This window comes from Pinus tabuliformis, chromosome Q, assembly GCF_031772625.1.
Source record: "Pinus tabuliformis cultivar Carrire ecotype Pingquan chromosome Q, CPIR1, whole genome shotgun sequence".
NCBI lineage: Eukaryota > Viridiplantae > Streptophyta > Pinopsida > Pinales > Pinaceae > Pinus > Pinus tabuliformis.
This window is the reverse complement of record NC_142296.1, coordinates 1,229,824,471-1,229,838,726: the sequence shown is the minus strand read 5'-3', so window position 1 is coordinate 1,229,838,726 and position 14,256 is coordinate 1,229,824,471. Positions and strand designations below refer to the sequence as shown.

General features: G+C 37.8%; 1 pseudogene; it reads left to right on the top strand.

Moving 5' to 3' along the window:
- The first annotated feature begins 10,030 nt into the window (after positions 1 to 10,030).
- LOC149224249 (pentatricopeptide repeat-containing protein At3g26782, mitochondrial pseudogene) lies at positions 10,031 to 10,468 on the top strand (annotated as a pseudogene).
- Positions 10,469 to 14,256: the final 3,788 nt, after the last annotated feature.

Sequence of the window (14,256 nt, the reverse complement as noted above, 5' to 3'; positions counted from 1 at the left end):
CAGCATGCCAAAATCACATCTACAGTAATGAGACAGCCTGATATATAAGAGTTCCAATTCTGCCTTTATATACAATACACTATACTGTTATCCAAAAAGGATGTATCAAGCTTATAGTAGCAAAAAGGCAAATAACCATTTTCTGGAGTTTGTGAGAGTTCAACCAACATTTACATTGAGATTTTATATGTTTTGAGTTCAACAAAAAGATTTCAATAGCTCAATACGATAACCGTACAAATTTGAAATTACATAATGTTGTACATATCCAGAGACATGTTCAACCCGTCATGCACGCAAGATGTTCTTGGATCAGGAGAGCACTTTATAGGGTTATGTCCATATTTTCTTCATGAAATTCATCAGCTTGAATATTTGTTATTTTGCCATTGATTGCTGACACTTTGATTGTTTTTTTCACTCATTATTTTCTGTAAAACAAATTGAGAAGAATGTTGTCAAATTCTTTTGGTTAATCCGTTACAAAACAAATTACCGATATAGGTTCATTTAAAATATAGATAGAGATTTTGATTCATACAAAATTTCATTCATGAAAGTTACAACATTTTCATCAACCAACTTTTCTTACTATGAAGTTCGAAGGCATGTGAATAGATTGTCCCTCCTTTGTAGATGGAGCAATTATAGGTAAATTGTTGATTGGAAGTGTGTAATAGTTGTGTAGTTCCGGGGAAATGGATTGAGGCATGTTGGATGTCATAAATGAACAAGGTATAGAGTGCGAGCGGCGATACAATCCCACTGGTTGTACAATAGGGAGCATCACCCTAAGGTGTGGAACTGAAATGTTAAGGGTTGAGGTAGGGTTCCCAATGAATGAATTTGGTGCAAATGGTGGAAACAACCAGGGGGTTTGATGATCAAACGAGAGAGGTGGGCGTGGTGAATCAAATGGAAAAGGAATCAATGAACTCCCCATATTTGGATCCACATTATTCTCATCAAATAATCGAACTTGACAACTTGAAGTATTATGAGATGTGGAATCTTCAGCTGTAACAAAAAAACACATTGTTATGCAATTGCATGGAAGGTGATGAAGATAATGATATTTTGAATTTCACATAAAATAATACATCAATTGAAATTTCCATACCAGTATTTCGTAAAATAGAATGTTGTACCCTTCTAGATGTGTGATCCAGATTGATTTCTTTTGTAGAATAGATCTCCAATTATTTATTCATGCTTCTTTTCCTTCCACTACACCATCCAACCTTTAGAAACTCTGGTTCATTTTTTCTTGATTTCAACACACGAATACTTTGCCTCCTTTTTTTATTGAGCACAAGAAACTATGTTGCCTCTTGGTAGTGACCTTGGATGGAGTTACAACATCGAATTTCTTATTATTGTAATTTTGGCTTACATTTTCTACCAATTGATTTAGTGCATATGTTTGCTCTAAAGTTGTGGGTGTTATTTGTAATAAACCCCTCAATTTCTTATGAGTTGATAAAATCACAAGTTTAATTTCTTCATTGCTAGTTAGGACGCTATGCGGCCTTACAATGGTTGAATCAGTGGAAGGAGAAGGTGGAAGGTTCATTTCAATTTTTGGGGTCATTACAAATGTTTCATTTAAATCAAGTAAATATCTAGGTATTTCTATAATAGATTTAGAGACATTAGACAATTCATTGCCCCCCGAAACATTGCTAGTCACTAGCATCTCAACTTTTAAAATATGCTTACAAATATTGCCATTTCAGGCCCATTTGCAATTACAAAAGTTTAGGTTCAGCCTTTTATAGATGACATGATACCATATATCACGAGTTTCCATAGTTTGACTACAAACCAAGTACTCAGATTCATTGTTTTCATCAGCCACACAATCTTCATTTGGGATATTTTTTACTTTGCACTTACTAAAATTTATTTGTTGCTTGGTTTTTGAAGCTCGGACAAAACCAGCTTTTTTTAGACGTTGCATGTGAATGTAATGCAACTCAACCTTTTTCAATAATAGATGCAACAACCAATCCACCCTTCTATGGGGCGCATTGTTCTTCTCACAAAGGTACCTTTGCTTTAGATTTCAGTGGTAAAATTTGATAGCATTATTAGTATCCTGATTGGAATGTGGGAAGTCCCTATATGCTTTTGCCCACATATCTGGAAAAAAAACATATATTAGATACGAAGAAACAATAGAAAATGGTCCATTACAAAATAAACTGATAAAATGCAACTTTAAGAAACTTACATAATTTGTTGTTGCCTAACCAGTTGGTTGCAAAATAATCCAAAAACACAGTTTCTTCTTTGAATTCATCAAAGAAACTTTGAATTTCATGTTGTATAAATTCATCATTTTTACATGAATGCATGATTTCTTCCAAAGCACGGAAGATACAGACTTTATTTTCCTTTCCTCTGACTTTAGTTCTAATATTTTTTAACCACGCTCTACGGAAATGCCATACACACAATAATAGTGTAGAGTTTGTGCAAGTCCTGAAATAATATAACATTAAAAGAGAATATCCTTGAATATTATTGTTTTTTATCTCTTCTAAAATGAAAAAACCAGATCACCTTAATGCCTCGATTTCCACTGCTACATCATCTGTGATGATAGCTCGGACATGCCAATTTGGGTTTTCCTTTTTCCCATTTGCAAATAATTGTGACATCCATTTACAAATTTCAGGAGTACCATTCCGTGATGATATTACCCATGTCACTAGAATCCCATTGTGATGATCATAAAAAACCATTATGGTGTACAGTTGATACTACATTACAATAATAAAACAAGATTATAAGTATATAAGAAGACGACATTGAAATAAAGTTGAATAAATGAAATTTTGATAACTATGTTTACCCCATATTTATTAGTGTTGAAAGTGGAGTCCATTGATAACATGTTGCGTGAGTGTTTTACCATCATTGAAAGCATCCACTTAGTTTGTATGCCTATAATGAAAGGGATGTTTTTAACAACATCTTATTGTTGGTAGAAGAAAAAGCTCTCTGGGCACTCATTAACCCAACAATCCACACTCATTGGATCACTTTCACGCCTCACATACTCTAGCCTTTTGATATTATTGTACATGTTTGACACATCCTTTCTTGTCATAAAAGAATCTCGAGGTGTCCTTGTGAAGAACTCACTAGATCCATACCTTACATCAAAGATAAATTTGTTCCAGATCATCGTAGCATTAAAACCATCACGAATCAAATCTTCAACAATGGTTCGTAAATTCTTTGTTAAATGCGGCGCATAATTGAATTTCTTGGGCTTGTCATTTGCCTCATTTCCATAACAAACCACATTTTGCTCATCAATATGTCTACATGCTGTATATATTAGAACAACATCATTTGGTCTAAGAGCAAGTCGTCGCATAATAAAGTGACACTGACAACCAACTTTAATGCTGTGACGTGGAAGACGTTTTTAAATTGTAGATCTAGGTTCAGCCACATTGTTGGCTTGTACATGATTTGGACCATAGGCACACCAATATCTGGTGATCAAGAATTTACCAAAATTTAAATAAAATATTTATACATGTTTGACATAGTGAACTTAAAATCAAAATTATATATATATATATATATAGAGAGAGAGAGAGAGAGACACACACACACACACACACACACAAAACATATTCTAGATATGTTGAAGAATTTGTCTTCTAGATATCCTTCACATCTTTAATTCGTCGAATTTTAGCAACAAATTGAGTAGGTGTACTTTCCCTCAATTGCTCTCCACTTATAAAATTCTCAAGTCGACAATACAGAATAATCGCGACTTGGTCTCCTGCTACTTCCATCCATGTCAAATCTTCCACTGAAAACTTTGTCATTCCTTCTGGGTCCTCAACTTCCAACTCATTGATGAAGTCCCATTTTTTCATTTTTTAAATCCCTATACAAATGAGCGAACACGAATATTGACTAAACATATGAGCGACAGTTCATGTTATAAATATTGAACACCACTTGAAGTGCAATTTTCTGTAGTGTGTACAATTTACACTCAATACCCCACCAGATATAACCACATTTAGATCATAATTCCCATCTCCCTTCATCTTTTCCTACCCATGCACAAAACAGTGTTATAGACTTTCAAATGCTTCATCTTGGTATAATCAATACATCGCTGAAAGAAACATAACAACATGCAAAATCTGCTGCAAAGAAAATCCAACAACTCCTTGATAAATATGGATCATGACATGGGTTTATATTCCGAAGACCCAACCCTATTACTGAAACCTCTGTCTATGTATCTCAATTTTCAATAGAACCCTCAATCTCTTAGCTCCAAGTCGTCTGCAAAGATTCCCCACCTCATTGCTCTTTATCCAAATCCCTGAAACAAGAACTTCTTGCACAGGCTTCAAGTAGTTTGAGAAATTGCTTTGGTTCACTAATCCTATTTTGTAATTTCACTTGAAAAATAAAAAATAAATGTGAAAGTCTTATGCTTTGAAGTCAAGTAATGTTAGGAATCTAAATGAAATGTTCTAGAAGTTCCAGAACATTAGTGACTTATATTAGGACTTAAACTTAGCCATACATCTCAAGATTGAGATAGGTGGCAGCTAAGATTGAGGAGAATAGTTATCTTCTCTCAAAGCAACAAAAGGACAAGACATGAGAGGTCGATCACACCTGAGAAAGGAGCAAGAGAACAATAGAAAGGCAGAATGCATTCAAGAAGAAGAGCAGATCGCTGCAGTGACTAGCAAGCACAACAAACTGTGTATTGTTGTAGCATTCTTTTCCATGTACTGGCCATACTCCTTCAGATTTGCAGGCCATACTTCATCTTTTGTGATTGCTCAAGTGTATTCATTGTTCAGTGATTAAAGAAGAGGAAGAGCAAACTGCTCTTCAGAACAGGCATAAAAGAGCAGCCTAGACTGTTCTACCATACTATGTAGCTTTTTCCTTTCTTACACAGGCCCTACACTTCAGATATAGGAGCTGGAGACTTGCTGATCGTACAACAGCTGGTTAAAAGCAAGCTGCAGAGGTCACATTATAAGCTTTGACCAAAGAAATGAAAAGCTGATTCAAAGGAGAAATCCCTTTGTATGTGTATTTCTTCTGCTGTTCATTTTTCAGGTGGTATAAAAATGTAACTATCTGCTATTGAATAAATTATGTTTTTAATTTATATAATGAAATAACAATAGGACAGCAGTCACATAGAGTTGGAAAGTTTACAACTATTGTGTTTATACTTATTTTGTGACAACATTGAAAGTTTAATCTTAATCAATTATTCCCTAAGAACATACTCAATTTTAATATCAAGCAAAGACCATTGCAACATCGTAAGTTTCGCTCCAAACACAAGTCCCATTTCACCATAAAAACTAGTTCCATTGCCAAATTGGCGGCATCCTTATGTCACGAAGTTCTATCTCATCCTTTAGTGTCTAATATGTCTTTCTGGATAAAGAGGTTTTATCCGCATGGTCAACCCCAACCTAGAAGTACTTGTTGTCAAGGCAACCAACAGTATAATTTGCCTATGTGCAATACAAAGCTATTTGAAGGCCAAAAGATTTCTCATTGATACAACCAGAATCTTTTTCTTTAACAATCTCTACAAGGCCCTGCTCTACACATACCACCTCATCCAACCACCTTCACCATAGATGAAGCTAAATTTTTCCAAGTATTTTAATGTTTCATGCCCAGTGAAACATATATGTTCTTTCGTTTTTTCCAAATTATGGACAAACCTTCAAGTTCTGAATCTCCGCACCTCATGAATTCGATCAACAATCCAAAAGCTCTAAGTCTATTTATGGATGGTCTAATTCTTCAATTGTTGGGATAACAACCCAAACTCTCTAGTGCAGTAGTCTTCACTCCCTAAAGTGAGCAGGAAGAAGAATTAAGTGAATCAATATGGAGTTATATTCGACCATTACCATAACATCAATCCTACACTTGTAGGTCTGTGTCCAGTGACAACGTTATCTTTTCGTGTCAGGAAAACTTGTCCTCTTTCGCTTCTTTAACGTGGTCTCAGCTTGAGTACTCCAAGGTGGAGGACCCTAAAAAATAAAAGGGGGTATCAAAGAACCTGCGTTTAGTTTTTATTTTTATCTGTGGCAATACATGGGATGCGGCTGAATCATATAGCTGTTAAAGGAAAATGCAGGACAGTGGAGGTTCTGCTCTAGCACAAGCAGGATCGGCTGGATTCCATGTTGTGGATTAGAGCTTAAGTTTGTCTTCTGTGGTGAATGTGGGATTGCGTTGTTACCGCAGATCAGCAAGGCTGGAGGCTCAAGTTGGGTTTGTTTGCTTTATGCTTGGTGGGACCTCTTATACATTGAATGTTTAGGAGAAAACCACAGCGATGCTAAATCTGTTTTATGAAGGGCTTGTTTTAGTAGCAGAATCAACTGGATTTCTCATATTTGAGTCATGAGGCTTCAAGTTGCCTGTGGGAGACTTGGGCTTGGTGTGAGGACATATGCATTGAATATATGTAGAGGATGCCAACATTGCTGATTCTATACTTTATGGGTATTTTCTAGTACCAGAATTAGCTGGATTTCTTATATTTTGGTATTGATTTTTCAGTGCTTGAAGTTACCTGTGGTGGGTCTAAGCTTGGTGGGAGTAGATATGTACTGAATATGTGGAGAGAATATCAAATGCAGATTCTGTTTCTTATGGGCCTATTCTAGTACTAGAAATTGGGCTTGAAGTTGTCTTTGGGGGAGTTGGGTTTTGTGGTTGGAAATCTACATCGAATATATGAAGAGAACAACAATAGTATTGATTCTGTTCATAGTGGTTATGATTCCATGGGCAGGCTCAGTTCCCATAGCCATTGCTGCTCCTCCAGGCAGGCCCATTTCCTCTACATCTCAATCTCCTGCCAAATCTTATGCCAAGTATGCTGAAATGATCTTGAACCCAAAGGAGCTTAAAGGTGGAATCATGCTTTCTTTTAGTTTGATTGTGCTACTTTGACTTTCATTCATTCTTATTCTAAAGTTGTAATAAAACCTAAAGCCCGACTAGAGGTTTAAGCTTAATAGACTTGCATCTTTCGAGATCTGATCATGGTATGCGTTTTGTTAATGCACATTGTCACAGTAGATATGGTTTCTTTGAAAACAAAGTCCTCTGAAGTTGGGAATCTTGTAGTTGAAAAGAATTTGGAGGTTCTAACATTGGTCTCATAATCCTAAGGGTTCTTTTGTTTGATGCATAAATTCATAAAAATCAGTTTTCCCAAAAGCCAATATAACAAATAAAAAATGAATTAGATCTCTCACTGTCGAATTTTGATTGCTCATTATCTTGTTGATAAATTCAGATGAATTTAATTTAAGCATAGAGTATAATTTACCTATTAAAAATGGAAATTAAAAATGGAAGAGCGACCTCGCCTGATCAGTATATCTGCACTTGTCTATAGATGCAAGACTGAGCCTGCCGGGATTCAGCACCGTTAGTGGACCTGTGAGGTGAGCCAACGCCGTTCCATGACCTGCGAGGTGAGCCAGCACTGTGAGCAGGAGCGGTGTAAGCTTGAGAGGGTTGCAGAGGACCTGCAACGGGAGCGCGAATGGAGCAAATGAGTCTTTGGCGCGAGCGTTTGTTTGAAAATGTGCCAGCATAGCGGGTGCCAGCTCGGAGGTGGTGGGTCACCCGCTCCCGGAAAAAGTTTGATGTGATGGGCCCTCGAGCTCTTGGAGAAATAATGGATGCAGGATGGAAAGGCATGAGCATGCATGGTAAAGGGCAACTCCATACGAGCATTTAATGCCCTATGGTAGGTTGGTTAGCTCTTTCTGTATCTATTTTGAAATTCCAACCCTAAGATTCCTGTAGCTGTGGTCCAAGGGCAACGTGTAAAGTTAACTCCTAGGTTAAATCCTGCGGTGCATTACCTGGGACGACTTTGCAACTGGAAGCAAAAAAAAACCATTTATTTTAAGAATTTGTCCCTTAACCAACAATGAGGCAAATGTCTTTATTGTAGGCAATCACCGAACAATAAGGACAACTGAAATGGCCTCGTGGCAGCCATGTCAGCTGTGTATAGCAATGAAAACTTGAGAGCTCTATGCAAAGAGGGCCGTTTAAAAGAAGCGATCCACATTCTTGTTCTGAGGGGTATGGATTTCCAGTTCACACACCCAGACTTTTCAACTTATGCCTATATCTTGCATGCCTGCACTACCCAGAAATACTTGCTAGAAGGCAAACTAGTCCATGCCCACATCACACAGACAGTCCAATTCCAAGGTACCATCTTAGGGAACATGCTTGCTTTTATGTATCAGTAACCTAGAAGACGCTCAAAAAGTTCTCGATTGAATTCCTCAACAAAATGTGGTCCCATGGAATATGATGATTGCGGCTCATGCAAAGAGTGGACAAGGAATTCAAGCTTTGAAGCTTTATTATGACATGAAACAGACAAGGATTCAACCCAATCAATTTACTTTCGTCAGTGTGCTCCAAGCTTGTGCTGCCACGGCAGCCATGGAACAAGGCAAGGAGTTTCATGGAGAAATAGTGGGAGGAGGGTTTGAGTCACAGTTATTTATTGGCAGTGCCCTTTTGAATATGTATGTTAAATGTGGAAGTATCGATGATGCACGCCAAGTGTTTGACAAAATGCCTCAACAAGATCTAGTGGTGTGGAATGCCATGATAGGAGGATATGCACAGAGTGGCCGTGTCGATGAGGTGATGGAGCTCTTCGGGCAAATGCCTGAGAGGAATGTGGTCTCTTGGACTTCGATGATTGCGGGGTTTGCATGGAACGGGTACATTGAGGAGGCAAGGAAGTTGTTTAAGGAAATGCCAGGAAGAAATATGGTTTCCTGGACTGCGATGATTGCAGGGTATGCTCAACATGGTAAGACGAGGCTATGAACCTGTTTGAGGAAATGCCAGAGAGAGACGCCACGGCATGGAATGTGATGATTGCAGGGTTTGCACAGAATGGGTTTGCTGACGAGGCCATGAAGCTCTTTCAGAAAATGCCAAAACAAAATGTTGTGTCATGGACAACCATGGTTTCTGGACTTGCAGATAATGGGCGTGTTCATGAAGCTTTGAAGCTTTTTCGGACCATGCCAGAGAGAGATGTGGCATCATGGAATGCTGTGATTGCAGTATGCGGGCAGAATGGGAAAGTTGATGAGGCTTTGAGACTATTTCATGAAATGCCTTCAAGAAACATGGTTTCATGGATTGCAATGATTGCAGGATGCACACAGAACGGTTATTTTTGTGAAGCCCTGAAACTCTTTAAAGAGATGCAATTAACTGGAGTGAATTTGAACTTGGACACATTAGGTGGAATTCTGCCAGCATGTTCCAACCTGGGAGATCTAGAACAGGGTAAAGAGGTTCATGAAGATGTAAATAGGAGTGGCTTTCAGTTCAGTATCTGCGTGGCAAATGCCCTTGTGGATATGTATGCAAAGTGTGGAAGCATACAGGATGCTTGCAATGTGTTTGACAGAATGCATCAACGAAATGTGATTTCATGGACTTCAATGATTTCAATATATTGTGGGAAGGAGGCTCTAAGACTCTATTGTGGGAAGGAGGCTCTAAGACTCTTTAAACAAATGCAGCAGTCCGGTATATGTCCAGACCATGTGACCTTTGTTGGTTTATTATCTGCATGTAGCCATGCCGGCTTAGTGGATGATGGCCGGCAAATCTTTGATTGCATGATTCAATATTATCAGATTACACCATCAGTGGAGCATTGTTGCTTGATGGTGGACCTTCTTGGTCGCGCCGGACGCATGCATGAAGCACAAGACTTTATCAATAAAATGCCTGTAAAACCAGATATTGCATTGTGGGTTTCTTTGTTAGAGCCTGTAGAAAACATACTGATATACATCTAGGAGAAACTGTGGCAGAACACCTTTTTGAATTGGACCCAAAAAATGCTGCGCCATATGTTCTACTAGCAAATCTTTATGCAGCATCTGGTAGGTGGGATGACATTCAAAAGGTCCGAAAAATGATGAAAGATAGAGGGGTGATTAAGAATCCTGGACAAAGCTGGATTGAGGTAAATAAGCAAGTTCACGCTTTTGTCTCAGGAGACAGATCACACCCACAGACTTCAGAAATTTTGGCGGAGCTGGAGAGATTGTCTAGGCTGCTCATAGAAGCAGGGTATGTTTCCAACACGAGATTCGTGCTGAACAACGTGGAGGGGGGAACAAAAAGGACATATTCTCTGTCACCAAGCGAGAAACTTGCTCTTGCATTTGGGCTAATCAACACATCCCCTGGAATACCTATCCGGATTGTGAAAAACCTTCGAGTATGTGGTGACTATCACTCTGCCATCAAAATCATCTCAAAGATCGTTGCACGCGCTATTGTTTTGAGATATGCCAATCGTTTCCATCACTTTAAGGATGGATATTGTTCTTGCAGGGATTATTGGTGATACCAAGTAACATCATAGTGGCTATCTATTTCATTTTTGCCCGTCAGTGTTTACAATTTAGAACAAAGGGATTATTGGTGATACCAAGTAACATCATAGTGGCTATCTATTTCATTTTTGCCACTCGGTATTACTATTTACAATTTAGGACAAAGAGACCAATTGTAGACAATGTCGCAATTTTTTTGTAGGAGCTGCTCAAGTGTATGGTAGCTTTCCCACCATGAAATGATGAATTCTTTATGAACATAGAAAAGATTTATATTTACGCCATAAGGCATTCCCTCTTAGAAAGGCATCTCTAAAATTTGACGTGTGCGATCCTGAGCCATTGATTCTGTGTGTTAAACGATTGGGGTGTTTTTTGCCGTTGGTTTAATATGTTTTTTTTGTTGGAAAAATGTTTTGTTTTCCCACTGGCTGGAAGATAGAGAGGGAGGATCTAGCTATGGGCCATGAAAGGCCAGGCCTCCTGGCGATGAGACTCTTCGCAGTGACTAAATTGACGAAACGTGTTTTTCTTCCCTGGTTTCGTGTCTTTCTTCCCTGCATGAGGGCCGCGTAGCCTTATGCTATTATATCAATATTTGTACTCGTCTGCTTCACACATGGGATTTCTGCTCAGAGGCGATTGGGGTGTTTTCTGCCGTTGGTTTAATCTGTTTTTTTTTCATGGAAAAATGTTTTTTTTTCCCACCGGCTGGAAGACAGAGAGGGAGGATCTGGCTATGGGCCATGAAAGGCCAGGCCTCCTGGCGATGAGACTCTTCGCAGTGACTGAACCGACGAAACGTGTCTTTCTTCCCTGGTTTCGTGTCTTTCTTCCCTGCATGAGGGCCGCGTAGCCCGCGTAGCCTTGTGCTGTTATATCAATATTTGTACTCGTCTGCTTCACACATGGGATTTCTGCTCAGAGGTCTTATGGTTGGAAAACTCTTAGCGGTCAGTGTTTCTTGCCCTTCTTTCTGTTATGGTTTCTGATTTATGTTAGCCCTTCTTTCTGTTATGGTTTCTGATTTATGTTAGGTAACTAGATTTAATATATGCGAATGTGTGTGCATAATGTTTTTTACCCGATCTGCATTGGATTTTATATTTTTGAAAAAGATGCAATTGCTATCCTTTCAAGGAGTAAATGCGAACCCATCATCACATTAAACAGTCGTTTCCCTGCCCATACCTACTCTGTAGTTATGTAGCAATCTCCTGATGCTCATATTACAGATAGAAGGCAATAAAATTTTCATCTTTCGGGTTTCCTGAAATAGCTGCAGTTTTCCATCGTTAATCCCATTTTATGAACCCTATTTTTAAGATTTGGTGCAATAAGTTTAAATCAATGTTGCACAAGACTGGGTGTGAGTATTGGGTATTGGGTATGGTATGATTAAGGATGAAACATTTTGAATTACAAGTAGGGGTAGTGGTTATGGTAATTTTCCTTTGTAGTGAAGAGTGCTGCCCTTGAAGCAAATTTTAAGAGTTGTTTGTTCTTTTCAGCTTTTAGGTTGCTTGGGTAGCCTTCCAGGTTTTTAATGCTATATATTTCTTGTGGAGGAGATTATTTGCTCTTCATAGGCTGTTAAATGTGATTCGAGTCTTCTTTTTGTGTGATTCAATTCTGTTTTTTGTTTCTATATCCTTTTACTGGAGAAGACTATTTACTATTAATGGGTTGTTCAATGCAATTTGCCTTTCTTAAGTGTACTTTTCAGCGCTTTAACAAGTAATTAATTGTACAAAGATAGTTTCTTTACCTTCTTTTCACATACATTACAAAATATATTTTGATTGCAACTCAAAAGTTTTAGGTTTTACATTTCTGATTACTTGTTTTGTGGTTGATGAGGTTTACAATCTGTCAACCTAACAAGGAAAGAAAACATTCAAGTTAGGAAATATAGTCGATATCTCTAATATCTAAATGATTCGTGGTGTCATGACTGTTCGTGTGAACCAAAGATTATATTAAACATCATCAAATATGAGTACAATGATATCATCTAAGCAACCTCACCAATCTCTTCCATTTTAGTTTATTTAGGAAGTAAAGACAAGAAAGGGAATAATTTTCTCTGTATTCAACTCCAAAACATGGGCATTACTGGCAGTGTTTTGATCAGAGGGAATAGCAGGGCACCAAAAAGAGGAAGTGGTGATGTAGTACTAAGGATAAATTATGAAAGATTCCCTAAATGCAAGTTCATAAAAAATGTAGATGCAACTACTCCCTTATTTGACAAATAAAAATGCAATCAATGGTGTACTTGGGAAGAGTCAGTTACTAGCTCTCATCTTGCCATATCTCTTACATGTACAAATTCATAAGAAAAATAATAAAAACTGCACTAAATCCTATAGAATAAGAATCAAAGGTAAAAGAAGAAGGTTCAGAACTTGGGAGGATTTTGGTAGTCTGAGCGAGCCCATCCAATCTGGTTTTTCTCATTGTCATAAACAACAAGGTGCTCTTGCAAAGAGATATCTGCAAAATGCAACACACTTTTGTTACTTTATCTTAATGCAATCACCAACATGTAGATTAAGAACATGCCTTAACTGCTCTAGATACAAGCCCACCCAAGGTCATTCATGACATGCTTGTAGAAAAATTAGACTGACAAACACACAAACAAAAAGCAGCAAAACAATATGATGTTTCATTACCTCCAAGAATATTCGTGTCCACATTACCGATTGTAGTACCATTCAAGATTCCCGAGCAGAAGTTACCTTTTTCCTATGCATTGAAACTCATTCAGCAATAATCTTTTCTTATCATAGCAATCATTAAGCTTAATGAATAAATAGCTTCTTCAACCTATTTTTCCCTCGCCAACAGAGTGGTAGGAATGAGTGTGATGAATCTTGCTCCAACTGATTCCTAGCTAGGTTTTCTTTAACCTGTCAGCATTGCATTATTAGAAACAGACAAATTCCTTATAGTACAAGGGAAGGGTAATTTGTGATACTTACAGCTGAAAGGAAAGCACTATAAGCTTGATTTGTGAAGTATGTGTAGGAGCTACCACTATCAAATATTATTCTTCCTAGTCTTTTTCCATCTCCATCTTTGTCAAGGGGTTTGTTCCCAAACATCATCTGTGCAACCCCCACATCATAGTGTTTTCTGTAAAACAAGAGAACAGTATGATAATAGAAGTTCACAGATTATTTTAAATAACAAATTAAATCAAGAAAGTTTATTTTAAAGGGATTCCAAGTTCATTCTTAAAGCAGAAGACATGGGAGTTGTTTCTAACTAGAGGCCTATGATGCAACTCAATGTCCCTAATACCTATGAATTATGGGCCAAGTCTAAAATGCAAGATGCTACTGTAAGTAAATAGAAAACTGGCTTTAGGATGGGAAGATACTTGTCAGAGAATATAGTTAACTCGTAGGAAATTCTGGACTGAGCTTCAAGAAAAGATATGAAGGTCTCTGTTTATCTTCAGGGTGAGGAGTTGAGGAAACAGGTCGGTGCTGCTGCATACATAGAGTGCAGCTCAAAGACTCAACAGGTATACCATCTGATATGTGCCATGTTCATATTTGCCTTATGCCATGAAGTGTTGTCATCTAATTTCTGTTTATCTTCTCCAGTTTAATACTCTTAAATAGTGGTTGCCTGGTAGCTTCAAAACGTGTGCATTTTGTGCAAAGAAGTGACCTTTTTCTCAGTAAAAGATGCTTAAAGTGTTCCCAAAACTGGCCTCTTTTGGATGGATAATGTAAGTGTATCATCACCGCTATAATAATAATACAAAACAACAGAAATCCCCTTT